This window comes from Zalophus californianus, chromosome 1 (genome assembly GCF_009762305.2).
Source record: "Zalophus californianus isolate mZalCal1 chromosome 1, mZalCal1.pri.v2, whole genome shotgun sequence".
Taxonomy (NCBI): Eukaryota; Metazoa; Chordata; class Mammalia; order Carnivora; family Otariidae; genus Zalophus; species Zalophus californianus.
Genome location: NC_045595.1, coordinates 60,135,946 through 60,160,964, shown reverse-complemented (window position 1 = coordinate 60,160,964; position 25,019 = coordinate 60,135,946). Strand labels below are relative to the sequence as shown.

At 45.0% G+C, this 25,019-nt stretch overlaps 1 long non-coding RNA gene across 1 annotated transcript in view; it reads left to right on the top strand.

The window, feature by feature from the left end:
* The window catches only part of LOC113917175, a 100,494-nt gene that overhangs the window by 16,578 nt on the left and 58,897 nt on the right, over positions 1 to 25,019 (top strand). The window contains exons 2-5 of the long non-coding RNA XR_003518152.1: positions 3,782 to 3,838; positions 10,754 to 10,821; positions 11,264 to 11,349; positions 13,982 to 14,082. This is a non-coding gene — a long non-coding RNA (uncharacterized LOC113917175). The remainder of the gene's footprint in view (positions 1 to 3,781; positions 3,839 to 10,753; positions 10,822 to 11,263; positions 11,350 to 13,981; positions 14,083 to 25,019) is intronic.

Below are 25,019 nucleotides of genomic sequence, written 5' to 3'. Positions count from 1 at the left end.
TTAGTTCTCTGGTCTCTATCACACATTCCCATCTGGTTTTCTCCTGCCAACAACATAAGAAGAGACCTGGGCAAGCAGGACACAGCATGATCTGATCTTCAGAGTGTTTTCTTTCTGTAATAGAAGACTGATCAGGTGGAAAGTGAAAGCAGTATATATTCTGGATTCACTAATTTGCTGGGGAGAAATCTGGGAGATGAGAAAGGTGGGGCTGTCTTGCAGGTTTCATGTTGAAAGCCACCTGATGCCAGCTTCATGCTGGGACTGAGAAGAGGGGATGTGGTGATGCAAAAGGATTTTCCAGATAAAGACCTGTGGCCACATTGTACAGTCCCTAGAAGCAGCTGTACTTCTCTTGGGTGGTGTAGGTTTCCATGCAGGGCAGTGGGTGTGTCAGTATGTGAATCCATGTGCAGTGATTCTGGATTAGACTGTGTGTGTGTGAGTGTGTTACACATTGTGTGTTTCCCCAGATTTATGTCTCCCTACACATCACAACTAATGGTGCAGACCTTCTAAATAAAAATTCCCATCCCCATTACATCATGGATGTTTAAGCACATATAAGTTAACCAAATGGTATGATTTAAATCTTGTTCATGATATGTCACATACACATCCATTAACCAGGAATACATATCTCCTCAGCACCCAGGAAGAGGATGACTGTGCACAAAATAAACAAAATCATGCTTCACAATTCCTGTTACTGAGTCAGGGACATTTCCATTCAATAATGACTCTCACCTCATGGTAGGTCTCCTGATATTGTGAATGGCCACAGTCCCTCAGTCTTGCCACTTCATGAACTCAAAACACTCTTCATCTAAGTGAGTCTTCCCAAGCTCATCTGGACCACTGAATGCTGGGGCAGGACTGCTTCCTTCAGCAGTTGGGCCCTGAAGACACCACATGTCCACGCCCAGATATGAGTGGGAATCTGAGAAGGGAGGAGCCCCAGGAATTGTTGGGGGGAAATTCACTGCCTCTTTCCCCATCGGGATCTAAGCTTAACTTCAGAATAAAGAATAAAAGAATAAAACTCATTCTTGCCTGGAGAATGAGTCATTTCCCACTGATCATTGCTGTGGTTCTGTGTGTTGGGCAAAAAAAAGTGTAATATGAAATGAGAAACAAGAGGATTTCCTCAGAGACTGAGCATCAAGATGGGCACTTTGCTTCCTCACAGGAGAATGAAAGGGCATATTTTGCATGGCACAGTGGGGAAAGAGAACCTCAGCAGTGTGACAAGAGTGTCCCTACTCATGTTCCTGTCCATTGGCCAGGCGAAATAGGGTCTTCAGCTAGTCTGAAGGCCTCTGCAAATAAACAAGTCAAGGTAGTTATTTTAAGTCAATAGCAATGGAAACTGAGCCAAGTTATGGTTTAAGTTTTATTTTGGAGCATCAACCCTGTGAGAAATACATGTCTCAGTAGGATTTGATTTCCCTGTATGTATTTTCCCAAAGAAACAAAAGCATGATGAGACTGCTTGATTTTCAAATGTCACTTGTTTGCCCCAGAAAGAGTCTACTTGACAAAACGGTGTCCTAGAAATCTTAAATCTATACACCATAGTTTCATTGCTAGCAGGTGATTCCAAAGAGTCAAGAACAGGAGAAGCAGTATTACCTCAGCCCACCTTGTTCACACTTTGGATGATATTTGGCTCCTTCCTGAATGGAGATGAGAAAGGACACAGCCTCCTGTTCACAGGAGTGAGGACTGTGCAGAAATCTTTAACACCTACAGAGAGGGGCTTTCTGTCATCTTCTCTGTCCACAGCGTGACCCTTTTGCCTTCCTGTCAACCATTACCCTCCTTTCTACTTTTCTTTTTCTTCTTTCCTTCCTGTTTACATTTGTGTTTTCTTTTACTTATACTTTAATTGTGGAAAAAAAAAAAGCACCACATAACATTAAATCTATCCTCTTGACAAAGTTGCAAGTATACAGCACACTATTGTCAACTTAATGCACATGGCTGTGCAGCAGCTCTCTACTTCCATCTGGCATGACTAAATCTCCACATGCATAGAATAACAACTCACCCTTTCCTGCTCCCCCAACTCTGGGCAGCCTTCTGCTCTCTGCTTCTATTTTAGATTGCTCACAGAAATGCAATCATATCATTTTTGTTTTTCTGTCATTGGTTTATTTCATTCATGTTCCCACAAAAGACAGCATTTTCTTCTTTATTAAGGCTAAATAATATTCCACTGTATGGATATCCCAACCTGTCTTTAAAATTCAGTGTCAGTTAACACTGGGCCTTCTTCCATATCCTGGCTACTGTGTAAATGCTGCAGTAAGCATGAAATTGCAGGTGTATCTTCCAGATACTTGCTTCATTTCCTTTGGACATAAACCCAGGTGTGTGATACCTGGATCCTCTAGGAGTTCTATTTGCAACTGTTTGAGGAAACTCAACACAACTTTCCATGATGGCTGCACCATTTTCCATTCCCACTAATAGCTTACACAGATTTGACTTTTTTACATTCTACCAACACCTGTTTTGTTTTTGTTGTTCTTTTGTTGTTGTGTGTTTTTTATTTTGATAAAATCCATCCCAACAGATGTGGGGATATATCATTGTTGTTTTGATTGACAATTTCCTGATGACTAGTTAGGTTGATCATCTTTTCATAGGCCTTTGGCCATTGGTTTATTTCCTTTGGAGCCAAGCAATTCAAGTTTTTCCCCCATTCTCAAATTGGGAAAGTTGCTATTCTCTCCTTTTTGCACATTAACACCTTTTCTGATAGGAGGTTTGCAAATATTTTCTCTCATTGTGTAGGTGGCCTTTTCCTTCCTTCAATTGTTGAAGAAACTCTCCTTTCCTCATTGTGTGGTCCTGGCATCCTTGTCAAAGATCATGTGTCCATGTATGTGTGAGTTTATTTTCAGGCTCTCTATTTGGGTCCATTGGTCTATCTACCAATTTTTATGCCTGCACCATACTGGTAGGTTAGTGTAGCTTTCTAAAGTGTTTGAAAGTCAGCAAGTATGGAGCCTCCATCTTTGTTTATTTTCACTGTTGTTGTGGCTCTTTGGGGTCCTTTGTGGTTCCATATGTATTTTAAGATTGTGTTGTTATTTCTATGAATGACACTGGGATTTTGATAAGTGTGGCACTGAATCTGTAGATGATTTTTTCTAGGACCTGGCTGTTGACCTTACTGTTTTAGTTTCCCAAGGCCTCAAGTAATGTCTGACATTTGTGCATGAGCCCAGGAAATACCTACATGTAAATGGTCAGATCAGGCCAGCGTCTGCTGTGCAAGGAATAGCCAGGGGAGGAGAGGTGATGTCTTCTTCATCTTTGGATTCTAGAGCTGCACTATCCAGATAGATAGCCACTAGATAGATGTGACACTCTAAAGTTAATTTTACAAAGTCATTTATTAACTCAATGAACTCAAGTAAAATAAAAATAACAAAATAAAATAACCTTCCTTTACTGAGAAACATTAGGAACATTTCAAGTTTTTTATAACAGAGGGAATTTCCTATTGCTAAAGGTAGAGGTGAAAGTTATAATGGGCCTGTAGAACTGAGAATGTAAATGATGATTCCGTTAGCATCTCGGTCTCATTTGAAGGTTTGCCACTGTGATCACTGTCTTACTGAAGGGTTGTGACCCCCTCAAGCCAAGTAAAGATCTAAGAATGCACTAGGTCAGGGAGATGCCGTATGACCTACCATAATCTGAACCAGAGTAGGAGGAATGGCTAGGCCCATCTCTCCACTAACATGTTTGCTCCTGCTTGTGTTTCTAGAGATTTCCTTTTGGAGAGCATCAAGGACTCCCAACAGTGAGGTGGAAGACTCTCCAGGTAGGAAAGGACACTGAGTAAAAACCAATGGGAGAGGGTTCCTTGAGAACAGTCGGGTTGCACCTGCTGATCTGGAGACTGAAGAAGGTGCATATGAAATCAGAAAAAAAAGGGAAATATGTGTAGAAGTTTCATTTGTTCATTTCATAATTTCATGACCTAATAGTAAGAGGAGTTGCATCCAGGAGCCTTGAGTGTGCTGGGTTTATAAACATCTTTTTTTGCTCTGCTCTCTAAAAAGTATCTTTCCCTGCACTTTCCTCCCTTTGCCACTATCAGATGTCAAATTGTGTTTTTGTTGGTTAACAACACTTGGGAATTATGCATGAAGGATTGAGTGTCTTCTTGTTAAGAACCTGTCGTGGATGAGTTCTGTGGGGACACAAGAACTCTCTCACAGACACTTGTCCATGGAGACTAAGTTGTTCTATGTGTGCCAGGTGGTGGGTCAGAAGTCAACTCTCTCCCTCTTAACTGACAGAACTTCTCCATTAACCTTCCAGTTTCTTTCCTTTTTCTCTTCCTTAATGACCACTCCCAGAGCTGGATAGGTGAAGGAATATTTCCTCTGGGATTTAGAAATCCATGCCATCACCAGGTTCATTCCTGGAGGGCTTGGTGTTGCTCCTGTGGGGACGGAGGCTGGAGGCCTGGGAGCACTCAGTGTGGTCTGAGGATCCCTTGGGTCACATGGTGAGAAGCAGTTCCCCTTCTTGGAGTGCATTTGGGAAAGGTGGCAGGGACTCTCTGGACACTAAGACCAGGCAGGTACCAACCTGCTTCCCTGTTCATTAGAATAGGATGAAAGACACCAGCTGAGGGCAGGAAACCTGGGGGCTGGCTTTTTGCTGCACATTACCATAAGCTATCAACCATTGTGTGGTTGCATGACCATTTTCTGGGACAAAGGAACACCTGGCCACAGTGTGGCTACCCCTCCCCAGAGATTGAGTGCGGGTCTATGCCACACCAGTCCCTCAAACCTGGGAGTTTTGAAACCCAGCTGCACCTGATATAAAACACAGCAATACTGTGCTGCTGGCAGGCTGACAGCTTGGACACAGACAGTGTGAAGGCAGGGATGGGATGGAAGGTGGGGACATAAGAGGGGTGAGTGTTTTTTCTTCTCTGAGAAGATTGTTTGCTCCACTGCATGGAACATCGGGTGTTATGCATAAACAATGAATTGTGGATCACTATGTCAAAAAACTGTTGATGTATTGAATGGTGATTAACATAACGTAGGGGCGATTGTTTGCTCTTTTCTTTTCTAAAGACTGGTGGCTGTGAACACCCCTCTCTGGGGACAAGAGAGTGAGGTTATGCCATTATCTCCCCCACCCATCAGCACTGACCAACTACAGTGAACAACACAGTGCCACCAAGTGGAGGCCAGAACCCCTTACACCAAGCCCTACCCCCTGTGCCCTGCAGGTGTATCTCCACTACAGCAAGTTCACCTGACAATCTGTGTAGCTGACCCCTCTCACAGAAGACCAGCACAAACCCCTGGCATGCCGAAAGTCTACTGATCATAGAGTGCTGCAAAGCGTTAGGTCTAGGTGAAATAAGATCTAGTTTCCATTTTGCTTAACTCTAGCTTCATTTAACAAGTAGACCAGGAGGGTGTAGGTGCTCTGTCTTTAAGCATCTGCCTTTGGCTCAGGTCATGATCCCAGGGTCCTGGGATCGAGCCCTGCATTGGGCTCCCTGCTCCGCAGGAAGCCTGCTTCTCCCTCTCCCACTCCCCATGCTTGTGTTCCCTCTCTCGCTATGTCTTCTCTGTCAAATAAATAAATAAAATCTTTAAAAAGAAACAAGTAGACCCAAACACACTTAATTAGATAATGCCACACAGTGGACAAGGTCCAGACACTCCCCCATTGTAGGCAAAGAGAAACTCTGCAGAGGATTGACCTGAGGGAAGGAGCAGCAAAACACAATAGCAGAGTGCACACTCTAAAACACCTCCTGAAGCTTCAGGTCCAAGACAGTATAGGACAGGACCTCTTTTTTATTTTTATTCTTTGTTTATTGGACCTCTTTTAATATAGCCATTACTCGGGAAATAGAAGGAGAGAGAAAGGGTTTCCCAGGCAAACAAAAACTAAAAGAGTTTGTGAGCACTAAACCATCCCAGCAAGAAATATTAAAGGGGGCTCTTTGAGTGTGGAAAAAAGACCAAAAGCAACAGAGGACCAAGGAACATCACCAGAAACACCAACTTTACAGGGAACACAATGGCACTAAATTCAGACCTTTCAATAATCAGTCTGAAAGTAAATGCACTAAATGCTCCAATCAAAAAACATAGTGCACAAGAATGGATAAAACAAACAAACAAAAACAACTGTAGGCTGCCTACAAGAGACTCATTTTAGACCTACAGACATCAGCAGATTGAAAGTGAGGAACAGAGAAACCATTGTTATGCAATGGACATCAAAAGAAAGCCAGAGTAGGTATACCCCAGGGGTAGCCATCCTTATATCCAACAAAGTAGATATTAAAACCAAGTCTGTAACAAGAGATGAAGAAGGGCATTAAATCATAATTAAAGAGTGTAGTCATCAAGATCTAACAATTCTAAATATTTATGACCCATTTTTTTTTGTCCAAGAACTAGTTTCAGGTTTATTTTCTTTATTGAGTTCTGATTTTTTAAAATTTAATTTAATTTTATTACATTATGTTAGTCACCATTCAATACATCATCAGTTTTTTGAGGTAGTGATCCACAATTCATTGTTTTTGTATAACACCTGGTGCTCCATGCAGTACGTGCCCTCCTTAATACACATCACCGGGCTAACCCATCACCCCACCCCCTCCCCTCTTGAACCCTCAGTTTATTGCTCAGAGTCCATAGTCTTTCATGGTTCATCTCCCCCTCCGATTTCCCCCCTTCCTTTCTCCCTTCCTTCTCTTAATGTCCTCCATGCTATTCCTTTTATCAATTTCTGCAGAAATTATTCCTTTTTTTTTTCTTTTTGGTTTGGTTAGCTTGAGGTTTATATTGTTCCTTGGTCTAGCTAGAATGGACCTCCTCCTCTTCAGGTAAAACCTCTCTTCATCCCTGATCATTTTCCTGGTTCCAAAGTGTGCTTTGTCTGAAATGAATGTAGCTACTCTGGTTTATGTTTCATTTGTGTTATCATGGTGGCTTAACTTTTTCTGCTTCTTTACTTTTAACTTATCTATAGTCTGATCATTAAAGAGAGTTTCTTCTAATGAGTTTCTTGTAAGTGCTTCCTATGTTTTTAAAGTCCAGTCTGATGCTCTGTCCTTTAATTACTGTATTGAGACGGCTCATATTGATTTTTATTTCTATTTATTCTCATTTTTTCTTATTTCTATTTTTTTCTTTTCAATTTTTTATTTAAATTTTAGCTAGGTAGCATACAGTGCAATGTTGGTTTCAGGAGTAGAATTCAGTGATTCATCACTTGCGTACAACACCCTGAGCTCATCATATCAAGTGCTCTCCTTAACACCCATCACCCAGGAAGCCCAGCCTCACCAACCTCCCTCCATCAACCCTTAGTTGGATCTCCATTTTTTTTAATTTTTTAAATTTTATTATGTTATGTTAGTCACCATACAATACATCATTAGTTTTTCATGTGGTCATCCACGATCTATTGTTTTCTAATAATACCCAGTGCTCCATGCAGTACGTGCCCTCTTTAATACCCATCACCGGGCTAATCAATCCCCCCTCCCCCATCCCCTCTAAAACCCTGTTTATTTCTCAGAGTCCATAGTCTCTTATGGTTCATCTCTCCCTCCGATTCCCCCCCCCTTTCATTTTTCCCTTCCTTCTCATAAGGTCCTCCATGCTATTCCTTATGTTACACAAATAAGTGAAACCATATGATAATTGACTTTCTCTGCTTGACTTATTTCACTTAGGATAATCTCCTCCAGTCCCAATCCACGTTGATGTAGAAGTTGGGTATTTATCCTTTCTGATGGCTGAGTCCATTGTATATATGGACCACATCTTCTTCCATTTCTTTTAAGATTTTATTTATTTATTTGAGAGAGAGAGAGAGAGAGAGAAACACAAGTGGGGGCGGGAGAAGGGCAGAGGGAGAGGGAAAAGCAGTCTTTCTGCTGAGCAGGGAGCCAAAGGTGGGGCTTCATCCCAGGACCCTGAGATCAAGACCTGACCCAAAGGCCAATGCTTAACAAACTGAGACACACAGGCGCCCCTTGTTCTCTACTGTTAAGAGTATCTTATGGTTTGTTTCCCTCTCTCTTTTCTTTTCTCCCCCCCCCCCTTATGGTGTGTACATTAGGGATGTCCAGCCTGCTCCAGGTCTGAGAAGTGTCTGAGCAGCTGTGGTTCCAGCAGTCAGGCATAAGTCTCCTGCTGCTTCTGTCCCTTGGGACCCCTGGTACCCTGGGGTATCAGGGTTGGCTGGGGAGCCAGTCCTTCAGCTGTGCTGGTAATGGGCTAGAAGTGACAGCAGCCGTGATGGGCAGGCTGGCCTGAGGACGGGCACTGGGATTGGAGTGGAGCGGAGCTCTCCCAGGTGAAAACAGGAGAATCTGGTGGGGACTGCATTTCAGAGATGCTGGGGCATCCTTAAACCCCAAACACACTTTCATATGCAGGGGTCAGTCATTCTAGACACCAAGGTGTGCTATTCTCTATAGCCTGTTAACTGAGCCACAGGAAAATTGAAACAGGTCTGATTCCCATGCCACCCCTCATCCAAATCAGTGCTTTTGAACCCTTGATTTATAGAGCACAGGCACATGAGAATTATATAGAGGAACAGAAACAAGGATTTATAATAAGTTTTGGAGAAGACATGAGGGTTCTGGGAAGGAAACATGGAGAGGGGAGGAGTCAAGCTTAGGCAGAAGGAGCCCCGCCACATCCAGACCTGGAGGGAAATGGGAGATGAGCACTTCCATAAATTGCCCTGTGAAGACTGAGACCACAGGGATGGAACAACAGCCTTAAACCACCCGTCTTTGGGCAAAGTTGCAGGGCAGGGGGGTACGGATGGAATGCTGTATCTGTAGGCACTCAGTTGGCTCCAGGATCACAGAGTCAGGCCTAACCATGCATTTCTCTTCTAAATGAGGCTCACACATGGTGCAGCCTGGGAGGAAGTTGGACATTGGGTAATTCTCAAGGAAGCTATTCCCTGAAAACAAGCATTTGCCTCTGGGACCCCAAGGAAGACAATTCAGACCTGGAGGAAAAGAGCATGGCCCGTGGCCCAGCAGTTTGGGGTCTAACAAGCCCTGGGTAAGGGATGGATGCAGCATCCTCATGGCAAGGGTGCTCCTGCTGGGTTCACCACAGAGATAGGGCTGCTAGGAGTAGAGGCCTGGGAAAAGACCCCTCTACAGGCAGCCAGGCAAGCAGCAATGCTAGGCATTCAGCTGTAAGTCAGGGGGCTCTGAGAAGCTGGAATGTGATATTAGGGGCTTTAATGCCTTAAAACACAGTCGTGTCTAAGAGGTTGACCTCAGGGTCAGAGGTTGGCTGGGGAGCCAGTCCTTCAGCTGTGCTGGTAATGGACTAGAAGTGGTAGCAGCAGTGATGGGCAGGCTGGCCTGAGGACGGGCACTGGGATTGGAGTGGAGCAGAGCTCTCCCAGGTGAAAACAGGAGAATCTGGTGGGGACTGCATTTCAGAGATGCTGGGAGCAGCAGGGAAGGCACAACTGGCATCTGCTTCAGCTGTCACTGAGGCCTTGGGGCAGGGGTACTGGTTTGGGGACCCAGCAGGACAGCACTGCCTGATTCGTGAGCCCTGCCAGGGAGGTGGGGACAGTGATTGTGAAGAGGTGACTGAAAGGGGCTCTGACACAAGCTGTGTGTCCTCTGAGATAGAGGATGCACACAGCTGTCCTTCAGTTGGAATCCAGGGTGGTCACTGGGCCCTGGCAGTCCTGCATCTTCCTGCATCTCTCCTGGTGTGTATTCCTGCTGGGGGCTGGAGGGACAGCTGAAGGAGGAGCAGACCATGCTGCAGGCAGAGGGAAAGAACTGGAAGTCAGTCTAGTCCTGTCATTGAAGATGGTCTCGGTGTTGCCGAAAAAAGCACTGGGCGTGCCTTGGTGCATTGCTTCCTCTTCAGAGGCTGGTCTTCAGCAATGATTCTAAACCCACTTCAGGGGTGGTGGCAGTCTCAGAGGGTCACTTTGTCTTGTCTGCAGGAGTCCCCAGTCTTGCCTCCTGGTCAGAAGTATGTACAGCTTGTTTCTGAGGCCTGCAATTGTCAAGTGCACCTGAGCTGTTCCTCCAAGTTGTGTTTCTGTCTGATGGTTCCATGTGCATCCTTTCATGCTGGATCTTCCTCTGGGAAATCATCAAAGCTGCAGCTGGACAGCAAGGGCTTGTTTGGCTCACTTTTGATGAGGACCTCTGGAGCACCTAGGGCCGAATATGGCCAGAGGGTCCTACTTTACAGCTGTGAGAAACATGAGGTGGAGTTGTATGAGATCATATGGCATTTTATTTGGGATAGCTCTTAAAAGAGGTATAGGATTTCTGGTTGGACATACTTCTGAGTTCTCAGGGCTGGAGGTATCTCTGCAGGACCCAAGCCTTTCAGAAGAGAAGCCTACATGGATCCCCAGAAACTGAATGAAGGTGGTGTCCACCATGCCATCAGGGTGCCTATCCCTAATAGCCCTGCCTCTCTCTGGCTGTGGGGTCTCCCCTTGCTTAGACTCCCTTTAGCAAGAAAGCCAAAGGTCCACTTTCTCATTTTTTTCTGCTCCTCTACTCTGTCTTCCTTTGTCACCGAAGAGAACAGCCCAGAAGCAGCTCAAACCACAGGTACTCATGACCAATAGGCACACTCCGACACAGTGTCCACATCCAGAAAAAGCTCCCTGGTTAGTTGCTCAGCACCAGAGCCCTGACAGTTCCTATGTCTCCTCCTAGCTCCCACTGAGGGCCAGCTTGAAGAGCTTCCTAGCTGGAGTGTAGAAGAAGCCCCAACCCTCTCCAAGGTAAACTCTTTTTGTCTAAGAGAGACATTTTTTTTTTCTTCTTCAATAGAACTAAGCTATCAAATTCTGAGCCTAGACATGTCAGATGATATATCTAATTATGTCAGTGTGGAGATGTTTAAGTGAGAGTGTGTTACCAGCTGATACCTGATACAGTGGGTATTTTATGAATGACAACATCAGCTACAAACCGTATGGTAGTGAGCATTTTCCTCAGCAGAAATGTTTGTCCACAAAAGTGAATTTTTGGTTTCCTGATCAAAATGGACTTGCAAGATCTTGTATGAAATGCTCAAGCTTTGTCCATGTCCCTGTATTTTGTTCTAGGGCCATTGACTCAACCCCTGGTTCTCATTTGGTTTCCTAAAGAGAAAAAATCATCTGTGTAAACACTGTATAGTGTGATGTGTTCCTCATACTGTTTTCGTTCCTCTAATTGCAGGTGGATGCAGAAGGGAACAAAAAGGTCCCACCCCTTTTATTTTATAAAGATTTACTTTCATAGGCCTACTGTGACCAAAGAAGAAGGTGAGAAATGCTTGTCTGCTTCAGTCTGCAGAACAACCCTGATTCTGCATTCCTTTTGGGATTGGGTGTTGAGATGTAATGAGAGAAACTGTCCTGTAAGGAACTATGACCCTGTTCTACATTCCCTGGGACACTAGGTCATTCAGATGGTATGGTTTGTGGCATGTGAGTGTTGGGGGAGGCTGTATGCATCTGTGTGGTTAACTGTCAATGTGTGTGTGTGTGTGTTTGTTTCCTTGAGAGATATTTCCCACTTACATGAGTCAACTGTCTACAAAGAAGAAAATCACATCACCACCACACATACAGTACATATAAATGTATTGCATACAATACCACATTCCTCCCTCAACACAGCCATACCTGGAGGTTTTCTTAAAACTCCCTTTCCTCAGGAGATGCTGCAGTGATGAATGGCCCAAGCTCTTGCCTTTTATATGGAAAAGGAAAAATATGAACCCAGGCCCACATCCCAGTGCTGTAGCTCTGGGCCACTGACCTGCCCTTATCACTCAGCGACTGGACCATCAGTCATAGAGCAAGTCCCACATCCATTACATACCTGGAGATGCTCATCTACAAGGTCACAACATTGCCCAACATTTTAAATGGCCTCCGTGGACAAATAACCCAGGACAGCTCATGTGCATTTAACAACCCATTTAAGCCTAGTCATTAGTGTGGACCACTGACCACAGATGTTTGTGGTCAGTCCATAGATTGTGAAAGGTGTGGATGTAGGTCCCCCATAGGCCATGCAGGTCAACATCTGTCAGAGCTGGGGCCAATTCTCACTCAGGACCAAAGCCCATGAAAGCAACTCCCCACTTCCTTCTCCCCTGATGCATGGCAACCAATCCTCTATTCTCTGCTTCTATGACTTTGATATTTTACACACTTCATGGACATGGAAACAAATAGTATTTGTGTTTCTGTAGAATAAGGCTCTCCAGGGTCATTCTTCATTCTGCAAATGGCAAGTTCTCCTCTCCCTTTGAAGTTGGAATAATATTCCACTGCAATTAGGTACCACATTTTCTTCATCAATTTATCAATTCACACAATCCTGTGTATGGAAACTGGGGCTGATTCCATTTCCTGGCTATTGTATAGAACACTGCAGTGTGTATAACAGTGCAGCTGTATCCTTGAGATGCTGGTTTCATTTCTCCTCACACTATGCCCAGAAGTGTGACTGCTGGATCCTTTTTTCCTCCTATTTGCAGTTCTTTGAAAAACTCATTACTGTTTTCATTCATCACATCTGTACCATTTTACATCCTCACTGTGTACAAACGTTCTGATTTCCCATCTTCTCATCAATACTGTCTATGGTTCTTTCTTATTTTCTTCTTTCTTTCCCATGCTCCCCCCCTCCTCTCCCCTGCCTTTTCCTTTCCTTCTTTTCTTTCTGTAACTGGCATCTGAAGAAGAGAGGTGATTTCTCATTGTCCTTTTAATTCACATTTCCCTGATGATCAGTGATGTTGAGCAGGTTTTCATATGTCTGTTGGCCATTTTTACATCTTTGAAGTAATGTCTATTCAAGTATTTCTCCCATGATTAACCTGGGTTACTGGCCTTCTTGGTTTGTTTTTGCAATTCACATGCAGGAGTTTCTTATATATTTTGAATATTAGCTCCTTTTGCAATGTGAATTTGCAGCTGTCTTCTCCCTTTCCTTTCTCTCAATTATTGAAGAGACTATCCTTCTCCATGCTGCGGTCTTAGCAGTCTTGCTGAAGATCATGTGCCCATGTATGTGTGTTCATCTGGGGGCTCTCAATGCTGATCCATTGTTCTCCCTGTCTGGTTTTAGGGCAATACTAGACTGTTCGAGTACTGTAGCTTGCAATGCGTCTTAAGTCAGGAAGAGTGGAACTTCCACTTTCCTCTCATGCTCCAGATTGTTTTCACTATTTGAGGTTCTGAAGGTATTTTAGCATTTTCTGTTCTGTTTCTATAAAACGATATCGGGATTTTGATAGGGGTTGCATTGAATTGTACGTTGCTGCTACTAAGACCTGGAGTGTTGACCTTACTGTTTTGGTGTCCCAGGACCTCAAAGAGTACCTGGCATGTGAGCATGGGCCCAGGAAATACCTGCAAATGAATGATCCCCTCAACCAGCATGTTACACAACAAGGAACAATGAGGGGATGGGCACTTATGTCTTCTACATCTTTGGATTCTACAGCTTTGCTATCCCGGGTACTAGCCACTAGCCTGTATCCCTCTGTGTATAACTAATTTCACCCCACCCCTCATTAACTCAATTAATTCCAAGGAAATAAAACATCAGATTGCTCAGTCACATGAGCCACATTTCATGTGTATCCCTAAGAGTTGGAATCGGGTCGCTAAGTTTGGTTGTGGGAGCTATAATAAGCTTGAACAGCTGAAGAGTGTGAACGATGACATTCCTGTAGCATCTCTATCACATCTCAGATTCGCAACTGTGATCACTGTCTTACTGAAGGGCTCAGATTCCACCGAACTCAACAAACTTCTGAGAACTCACAGAAAAATTCAGGGAGATGGTGGATGACCCACCACAACCTCACCTAGAGTAGAAGGAATGGCTGGTCCCCTCTCTCCAATAATGGGATTGCTCATATTTGTGTGTCTCTAGATTTGGTTGTGGAGAACCTGGAAGATGATTCGAGTCAGATGGTGGAAGACTCTCCAGATCCGAACAGCACTCAGATAGGACTCAACGGGAGAGGGTTCCAGGTAACAGTCGGGTTGCACCTGCTGATCTGGAGATTGCAAAGGTGCACGTGAAGTCAGAACAATGAAATAGGTGTAGAAGTCTGAATTGCTCAGTTCATATTTTAATGACATAATAGGAAGAGGAAGTGTGTCTGTAGGGTTTGAGTGTGCTGTCTTTGAAAATGTGTGTTCTTGCTTTGCTCTCTAAAACTATCGTACCTATGAAACCTACACTCCTTTCCCTTTGCCACTGCCAAATGTCCGATCTTGGTTTTGTTTGCTTGGCACTTCTTGGGACTTCTGCCTGAGGGATTGGGGGACCATTCTCTTAATGTCTTATCATAAATGGATCCTAGCAGCGACACAACTCTCTCACAGATGCCTGACCCAGAGACAAAGTTCTAGTGTGTGCCAGGTTGTGAATGAGAGGTAACTCTCTCCCGTTCAACTTCTACAGTTTGTAACATCATGTTTCTGTCCTGTTTGCTCCTCCTGAAAGACCACTCCTACACCTGCATATGTTAAAGAATATTCTCCCTGGTATCACTGCAGAGGCTCCAGGATCCTTTCTCAGAGTCAGATGGGCGCATGTGCTTCTACCTGAGGGAGGCCCGTGTGCAGCCGCGCTGAAAATTCTCCAGGGCTGGCAGGAATTCTAGTGGATTGTGTGAGGGGCTGCTGGGCCTCTTTCAAACACTTATACTCACAGCCACACTGATCTGTCACCTGGCATTGACCTGACCCAGGGTAGAACCTCTGGGCAGCAGGTCCATGGGTCACTGCTCCTCTCAACACCCAAGTGCCCCTGCCTTATGGTGTTGGCCTTACCTCCTATCACATCCTTGTCATGACCACCCTATGACCTTTTCTCAGGCAAGCCCAGTGCTTTCATGCCAATGGTCGTGGCAAACCCTGGCAGGTACTGTATGTTTATGTGGCCACATGGCTGTACATTTCTCAGGGCCTCACTGAGAGACTAAGGGAAATTGGATAAGTTGCCGTCCTCTAAATTTCACTCAGCCTCTGTAATGGTTCTAGGGTTTTGGGGGGTTGTTTCAGGGGAAAATATCTCCTGAGTATGGTCATGTCAGGCTCAGAACAGACACCGGCTACATGGAGGTGGTTGGCCCTTACTCCCTCAGGTCTGCAGCAATCCCAGACCCAGGACAGCTGTTTCCCACACAAGAAAATGAGTGGATTTAGTGAGTAGGTGCCAGCACATGTATTGTCTTTCCTCCAGTGTTTCCCTATTCCAAAACAATGTGACTGGTGGAGGTCAAGTGTAGAAAGGAAATGAAGCATATCTTAGGAGTGGAAGAGGAAGGGGAACAAGGCAGGAGAGGAACCAGGAGAGAGGAAGGTAATATCAGGACCAGAATCTGATGGGGACAGTGATCTCCTGGAGGAGGGACAGGAGGACACAGGCATCCACCCATTCCTAGTCATGGAGAGAATGTGAGGCTGGAAAAGCAGGCCAGAGAACAGAGACCCACTCCTTCCCTGCAGACATGAAGGGCTGGAGCCTTGGGGAGGACTCAGAGCTGAGGATGAGTCATCCAGAATTCAGGATACTTCATCCCTGGAGCAGCGGGGTCTGTGTTCCCACCTCCAACTAACTCTGACTTCCTTTCCCATGGCTTCCCCCACATCATCAGTGCCATATCCACTGAGAGAATACTCTGCAGTTTCTGAGGATTCAGATGAACACAGCAACATGGTGCCTTGTAACATATTTCCTCCTTTCATCTCTTTTCACTTTCTCTCTTTGCAATGCATAACTATTCTTTGTAGATCTCACCTATTGTCTCTTTTTATGAGGTTCACCCTGAGGAACCTGGTCTCATCCAAGTACTTGAGGTCTTGCCTCTTCAGGGTCTAGGAAATGTTTCTGCAGCCCCCTTCATCCTCTTCCTTAGCACTGCCCTGGCCCCTGAACCTGGGCCTGAACCACTGACCCATGGTGAGCAGTCTTGAATGGCCCAGCAGTGAGCCAGGCTGGGAGTTAGAAGGTCTGAGCTGGACAGGCCCCAGAGAAGGCTGGCCCTGACCTGGTCACATCCCACATGGGTGTTTTCCTACCCTGGGTGGCTCTGGTCATGCCTGACTCTTCCCTTCCTTTCAGATGTCAAAAACAGGGCCCTAGAGAAACAGCAGAGGGTATGTTTCACAGGAGGAACATGAAGAGAAATTGTATATGTGGGGTGCCCGCCATGAAAGGTTCATCCCTTCCCCAACTTACTTGGTGGCTCTACAGGGGAATCAAGCAAAATGCTGGGCTGGCTGCTACTGCCTGCCACCATGAAGTAGACAGGAGTATAGTCATAATCCATGCAGCCCACTAGATTAGGTCCTGAGCACATCTCCCAGGGAACCAGTACCTAATCCATGCATGCACCTGAGCAAGAAAGGCTATTGTACTCCAGCAGCTACTTAACTTGGAGATAGGTCTCTGGGTACCTGTAGGGCCACCATGAACAGGAGTGGAGGAGGTGTATGCATTGATTTATTTCTGAAGAGTACCCTTGGAGATGTTCTTCATCTCATTCTGCAGGACACAACCCTGCCTTCCTAACCTAAAGTCAACAGAGACTTTCCTCTCTTAATATCTAGGTGTGATGAGACATTTGGAGTTGGGTCTGACCAACTCACAATTCAAGCATCTGGCAAATGAGTGAAGATGCAGGCAAACAATGCTCATGCAAGCAGGACTTATAACCTCCCCCAGCTTTGTATGCCTCTGGGCCCATGGCAGGCAGTGGTATTGAGGAGGGGACATTGTAGGATCCCCATCTGATTGGAACTGTCCCTGCGCTTTGGTCCCCTGAGCCCATGAGAACCCTTGTGGGTGATAGGGGCTAACTTTATGGCACCATTTTCCAATGTGACTTTTGATGTTCATTAGATTCTGCATTAATTGGTAAGCAAGTCCTTCAGGGAAAAGTAGTACTATCTGCTCCCAATGCAAACATGTGCAGTTGTTCAGCATGTACTCTGTGCCATTTCACCCTCTGTAGTACAGGAGCACCTAGTATCTGCTATGCCCCCCACAGCACCCAGATATGCCCAAGGCCAGTCTACAGAGAAGTCATGTTGAGGGCTTTCACAGACTGTGAAAGGGACTGCCAAGCACCAGAAAGACCCCACAGCCACAGAGAGGCAAGGCTATTAGGGAAGGCACCCTGATGGCATGGAGGACACCACCTTCATTCAGTTTCTGGGGATCCATACAGGCTTCTCTTCCTTCATGAAATGCTTGGGTCCTGCAGAGATACCTCCAGCCCCAAGAGCTCAGAAGTATATCCAGCCAGAAATCCTATATCTCTTGTAAGAGCTGTCCCAAATAAAATGCCATGTGATCTCATACAGCTCTACCTCATGTTCCTCACAACTGTAGAAGAGGACACTCTGGCCATATCTCAGGCCTAGGTGCTCCAGAGGTCCTCATCGAAAGTGAGCCAGACAGGCCTTTGCTGTCCAGCTGCAGCTTTGGTGGTTTCTCAGAGGAAGAGCCAGCATAAAAGGATGCACATGTAACCATCAGACAGAAACACACTCAGAGGAACAGCTCAGCTGCACTTGACAGTTGCAGGCCTCAGAAAGAAGCTTCACATATTCTAACCAGGAGACCAGGACTGGGGACCCCTGCAGACAAGACAAAGTGACTCTCTGAGACTGCCACCACCCCTGAAGTGGGTTTAGAATCACTGCTGAAGACCAGCCTCTGAGGACGAAGCAGCACTCCAGGGCACGCCCAGTGCATTTCTGTGTGACACCAAGGCCATCTTCAACGACAGCACTAGACGGCCTCCCAGTTCTTTCCCTCTGCTTGCAGCAAGATCTGGTCCTCCTCCAGCTGTGCCTCCAAACCCAGCAGGAATACACAGCAGGACAGATGCAGGAAGACTTAGGACTGCCAGAACCCAGTGACCACCCTGGATTCCAACTAAGGGACAGCCCTGTGCATCCTCTATCTCAGACGGTACAAGCTTGTGTCAGAGCCCCTTTCAGTCACATCTTCACAATCACTGTCCCCACCTCCCTGGCTGACTGACACCTGCTCAATCTCATGAATCATGCAGGGCTAACCTGCTGGGTCCCCAAACTGGTACCCCTGCCCCCTCCATCTCACCAGGCAGGGAGTCTGCATGGGAAGTCCATCTCCTGACTGGCCAGCTCCAGAAGCATCTGAGTCCCTGTCCCAATTTTTGGTGAAGCTCTTCCCAGATTCCCCTCTCATGGGGAGAGGGAGGAGACCCTCTACAACCCAAGGCCTCAGTGAAAGCTGAAGCAGATGCCAGTTGTGCCTTCCCTGCTGCTCCCAGCATCTCTGAAATGGAGCCCACACCAGATTCTCCTGTTTCCACCTGGGAGAGCTCCCCTCCCACTCCAGCCCCAGGGCCCATCCTCAGCCCAGCCTGCCCATCATGGCTGTTGCTACTAGTAGCCTGTTACCAGCACAGCTGAAGGACCGGCTCCCCAGCCAGCCTTTGACCCTGGGGTCAACCTCATAGACACAACAGTGTTTTGAGGCACTAATGCCCCTAATATCACATTCCCAGGGGCCCAGCCTCTCAGAACCCCCTGACTTACAGCTGAATGCCTAGCATTGCTGACTGCCTGGTTACCTGTAGAGAGGTCTTTTCCCAGGTCTCTACTCCAAGCAGCCCTATCTCTGTGGTTAACCCAGCAGGAGCACCCTTGCCATGAGGATGCTCCATCCATCCCTTACCCAGGGCTTGTTAGACCCCAAACTGCTGGGCCACGGGCCATGCTCTTTTCCTCCAGGTCTGGATTGTCTTCCTTGGGGTCCCAGAGTGAAATGTTTTTCTTCAGGGAATAGCTTGCTTGAGAATTACCCAATGTCCATTTTCCTCCCAGGCTGCACCATGTGTGAGCCTCGTTTAGATGAGAAATGCATGGTTAGGCATGAATCTGTGATCCTGGAGCCAACTGAGTGCCTGCAGATAGATCATTCCATCCACACCCCTTGCCCTGCAACTTTGCCAAAGGTGGCTGGTTTAAGGCTGTTGTTCCATCCCTGTGGTCTCAGGCTTCACAGGGCAATTTATGGAAGTGCTCATCTCCCATTTCCCTCCAGGCCTGGATGTGGCAGTGCTCCTGCCTAAGCTTGACTCCCCTCCTCTCCATGTTTCCTTCCCAGAACCCTCATGTCTTCTCCAAAATTTATTATAAGTCCTTGTTTCTCTTCCTCTATATAATTCTCATGTGCCTGTGTTCTATAAATCAAGAGTTCAAAAACACTGATTTGGATGAGGGATGGCATGGGAACCAGATCTGTTTCAATTTTCCTGTGGCTCAGCTAACAGGGTATAGAGAGTAGCACACCTTGGTGTCTAGAAGGACTGACCCCTGCATATGAAAGTGTGTTTGGGGTTTAAGGATGTATCCAGGGTATCAGGGGTCCCAGGGGACAGAAGCAGCAGGAGACTTATGCCTGACTGCTGGAAACACAGCTGCTCAAACACCTCTCAGACCTGGAGCAGGCAGGACATCCTTACTGTACACACCATAAGGAAGGGGAAAAAAAGTAAAAAGAGAGAGGGAAACAAACCATAAGATACTCTTAACAATAGAGAACAATGGTCACCTGGGTGCCTCAGTTGCTTAAACATTAGCCTTTAGGTCAGGTCTTGATCTCAGGGTCCTGGGACCCAACATTTGGCTCCCTGCTCATCAGACAGATAGCTTTTCCCTCTCCCTCTGCCCTTTCCCCTGCCCCCTCTTGGGTTTCTCTCTCTCTCTCAAAGAAATAAATAAAATCTTCAAAAAAAATGGAGATCAAACTAAGGTTTGTTGGAGGGAGGTGGGTAGGGTTGACTTCCTGGGTGATGGGTGTTAAGGAGAGCACTTGATATGATGAGCTCAGGGTATTGTACAAAAGTGATGAATCACTGAATTCTACTTCTGAAACCCACATTGCACTGTATGCTACCTAGCTAAAATTTAAATAAAAAATTGAAAATAAAAATAAGAAAAAATGAGAAGAAATAAAAATAAAAATAAATATGAGCCATCTTAATACAATAATTAAGAGACAGGGTATCAGACTGGACTTTCAAAACTTAGGAAGCATTTACAAGAAACTCATTAGAAGGAACTCTCTTTAATGATCAGACCATAGATAAGTTAAAAGTAAAGAAGCAGAAAAAGTTAAGCAACCATGCTAACACAAATGAAACGTAAGCCAGAGTAGCTACATTCATTTCAGACAAAGCTGACTTCAGAACCAGGGATGAAGAGAGGCATTACCCAAAGAGGAGGGGGTCCATTCTCCTATAAGACATAAACATTCCTTCACCTACATGCATCTGACAATACAGCATCAAAGTATGTGACACAAAGCTGTTGACGAGGGGAAGGAAAAATGGAAAAATCCACTCCCTTGGTGGACAGACATTCGAATGCACAAATTCACTATTACAGCATGAAACCCTGCTCTTCCAGTAATTGATACATGCATCCTGCATAAAGTCATTAGGGATGAACTGAACAGTACCTTCAATCAACTGAATCTACAAGACATTAATAACTAGTTTACCTCGCAACAGCAGAATACACAGTCTTCCCAAACTCAGGTGGAGCATTCACCAGAATAACCACATTCTGAGGGGGAAAAAAACCCACACCTCATAAAATTTAAAACAAGAGACCTCATACACTTTATGTTCTCAGACCCAAAGGAATGTGGCCATAGAAGGCTAAAAGAGAAAAATAACTAGAATATTCCAAAATCTGTGGAAACTAAACAACACATGGATCAAACACAGAACACTCAAAAGAATTTTCAACTATTTTCCAATAAGTGAAAATGAATATACACCTTGATAAAATGTGTGGACTTCAATGAAAGCAGTACTTTGAGGAACATTTAGAGCACTGAATACATACATTAACAAAATAAATATCTGAAGCAAACAGCTAAGCAAAAGAAAAATGTAAGCCTCAAGCTAACGAAACCAAACAAACAAACAAAAAAGGAATAATTTCTGCAGAAATTGATAAAAGGAATAGCATGGAAGACATTAGGAGAAGGAAGAGAGATAGGAAAGGGTGAAATCGGAGGGGGAGTCAAACCATGAGAGACTATGGACTCCTAGAAATAAACTGAGGGTTTTAGAGGGGAGGGGGTGGGGGATGGGTTAGCCCTGTGATTCCTATTAAGGAGGGCATGTACTGTATGGAGCACTGGGTGTTATATGAAAAAAATGGATCATGGACCAACACGTCAAAATCTAACATAACATAATAAAATTAAATTAAATTTAAAAAATGGGAACTCAATAAAGAAAATAAACCTGAAACTATTTCATGGATTAAAAAAATGAGGCATAAATATTTAGAACTGTTAGATCTCCTTGATGGATGGACCCCTTAATTATGATTTAATGCCCTTCTTCATTTCTTGTTACAGACTTGGTTTTAATATCTACTTTGTCGGATATAAGGATGGCTACCCCTGGGGTATACCTACTCTGGGTTTCTTTTGACATCCATTGCATAACAAAGGTTTCTCTGTCCCTCGCTTTCAATCTGCTGATGTCTGTAGGTCTAAAATGAGTCTCTTGTAAGCAGCCTACAGTTGTTTTTGTTTGTTTGTTTGTTTTATCCATTCTGATGTGCTATGTTTTTTGATCGGAGCATTTAGAGCATTTACTTTCAGACTGATTATTGAAAGGTCTGAATTTAGTGCCATTGTGTTCCCTGTAAAGTTGATGTTTCTGAGGATGTTCCTTGGTCCTCTGTTGCTTTTGGCCTTTTTTTACACATTCAAAGAGCCCCCTTTAATATTTCTTGCTGGGATGGTTTAGTGCTCACAAACTCTTTTAGTTTTTGTTTCTCTGGGAAACCCTGTCTCTGTCTTTCTATTTCCTGAGTAATGCCTATATTAAAAGAGGTCCAAAAAACAAAAAATTAAAAAAAAAGTGGTCCTATCCTATACTCCCTTGGGCCTGAAGCTTCAGGAGGTGTTTCAGAGTGTGTACTCTGCTATTGTGTTTTGCTGCTCCTTCCCTCATGTCAGTCCTCTGCAGAGATTCACCTTGCCTGCAGTGAGCGGTGTCCAGACCTTGTCCACTGTGTGGCAAGATCTAATTAAGTGTGTTTTGGTCTACTTGATTCTTTTTAAAGATTTTATTTATTTATTTGACAGAGAGAGACACAGCGAGAGAGGGAACACAAGCAGGGGGAGTAGGAGAGGGAGAAGCAGGCTTCTTGCAGAGCAGGGAGCCCAATGCAGGGCTTGATCCCAGGACCCTGGGATCATGACCTGAGCCAAAGGCAAATGCTTAAAGACTGAGCACCGAGGCACCCCTGGTCTACTTGTTAAATGAAGCTAGAGTTAAGCAAAAAAGGTAGCTAGATCCTATTTTGCCTAGACCTAAAGCATTGTAGCACTCTATGATCAGTAGATTTGTGGCATGCCAGGAGTTTGTGCTGGTCTTCTGTGAGAGGGGTCAGCTACACAGATTCTCAGGTGAACTTGCCCTAGTGGAGATGCACCTGCAGGGCACAGGGGGCAGGGCTTGGTGTAAGGGGTTCTGGCTTCCACTTGGTGGCACTGTGTTGCTGACTGTAGTTGGTCAGTGTTGGGTAAGGGAGATAATGGCATCACCCCACTCTCTTGTCCCCAGAGAGGGGCATTCACAACCACCACTTTTTAGAAAGCCCTCAGAGAAGAGCAAACACTCGTCCCTTTTGTGTCTCCACCTTCCATCCCAACCCTGCCTTCACGCTGTCTGTGTCCAAGCTGTTGCCCTGCCAGCAGCACAGTACTGCTGTTTTACATCAGGTGCAGCTGGGTTTCAAAACTCTTAGGTTTGAGGGACTGGTGTGGCATAGACCCACACTGGTTCTCTGGGGAGGGTCTAGCCACACTGTGACCATGTGCTACTTTGTCCCTGAAAATGGTCACATGACCACACAGTGGTTGATAGCTTATGGTAATGTGCAGCAAAAAATTAGCCCCCAGGTTTACTGCCCTCAGCTGGTGTCTTTCATCCTATTCTAATGAACAGGGAAGCAGGTAGAGAACTGCCTGGTCTTTGTGCCCAGAGAGTCCCTGCCACCTCTCCCAATGCACTCCAAGAAGGGGAACTGCTTCTCACCATGTGACCCAAAGGATCCTCAGACCACACTGACTACTCCAAGGCCTCCAGCCTCCATCCCCACAGGAGCACTGCCAAGGCCTCCAGGAATGAACCCGGTGATGGCATGGATTTCTAAATCCCAGAGGAAATATTCCTTCACCTATCCAGCTCTGGGAGTGGTCATTAAGGAAGAGAAAAAGAAGGACGGAAACAGGAAGGTGATGTGACAAGTTCTGTCAGTTAAGAGGGAGAGAGTTGACTTCTCATCCACCACCTGGCACACACTAGAACAAGTTAGTCTCTATGAACAAGTGTCTGTGAGAGAGTTCTTGTGTCCCTGCAGAATTCATCCACCACAGGTCCATAACAAGAAGACACTCAATCCTTCATGCATAATTCCCAAGTGTTGTTAACCAACAAAAACACGATTTGACATCTGATAGTGGCAAAGGGAGGAAAATACAGGGAAAGATACTTTTTAGAGAGCAGAGCATGAAAAGATGTTTACAAACCCAGCACACTCAAGGCCCCTGAAGTCAACTCTTCTTACTATTTTGTCATGAAATTATGAAATGAACAAATCCAACTTCTACACATATTTCCCTTTCTTTTCTGATTTCATATGCACCTTCCTCAGTCTCCAGATTAGCATGTGCAACCCGACTGTTCCCAAGGAACCCTCTCCCATTGGTTTTTACTCAGTGTCCTTTCCTACCTGGAGAGTCTTCCACCTCACTGTTGGGAGTCCTTGATGCTCTCCACAAGCAAATCTCTAGAAACACAAGCAGGAGCAGACATGTTAGTAGGAGAGGGGTCTAGCCATTCCTCCTACTCTGGTTCAGATTATGGTGGGTCATGCAGCATCGCCCTGACCTTTCTAGTGTATTCTCAGTTCTTTGCTTGGCTTGAGGGGGTCACAACCCTTCAGTAAGACAGTGATCACAGTGGCAAACCTTCAAATGAGACCGAGATGCTAACGGAATCATCATTTACATTCTCAGTTCTACAGGCCCATTATAACTCTCACCTCCACATTTAGCAAGATGAAATTCCCTCTGTTATAGAAAACATGAAATGTTCGTAGTGTGTCTCAGTAAAGGGAGGATATTTTATTTTGTTTTTATTTTACTTGAGTTCATTGAGTTAATAAATGATTTCGTAAAATTAACTTTAGAGAGTCACATCTATCTAGTGGCTATCCATCTGGATAGTGCAGCTTTAGAATCCAAAGATGAAGAAGACATCACCTCTCCTCCCCTGGCTATTCCTTGTATCGTAGACTCTGGTCTGATTTATTTATATGTAGGTCTTTCCTGGGCTCATGCACAAATGTCAGGCATTACTTGAGGCCTTGGAATATAAAACAGTAAGGTCAACAGCTAGGTCCTAGAAAAAATAATCCACAGATTCAATGCCACACCTATCAAAATCAAATGGCATTCATAGATATAATAACACAATCTTAAAATACATAAGGAACCACAAAGGACCCCAGAGAGCCTCAACAACATTGAAATTAAACAACAAAGATGGAGGTTCCATAGTTGCTGACTTTCGAACACTTTAGAAAGCTATACTATCTTATTGATCACATCCTATGTCACAAATTCGGTCTCAACCAGTACAAAAGATTGGGATCATCCTCTGCATAGTTTCAGACCACAATGCTTTGAAACTAGAACTCAATCACAAGAGGAAAGTCGGAAAGAACTCAAATACATGAAGGTTAAAGAGCATCCTACTAAAGAATGAATGGGTCAACCAGGAAATTAAAGAAGAATTAAACAAATTCATGGAAACCAACGAAAATGAAAACACAACTGTTCAAAATCTTTGGGATACAGCAAAGGC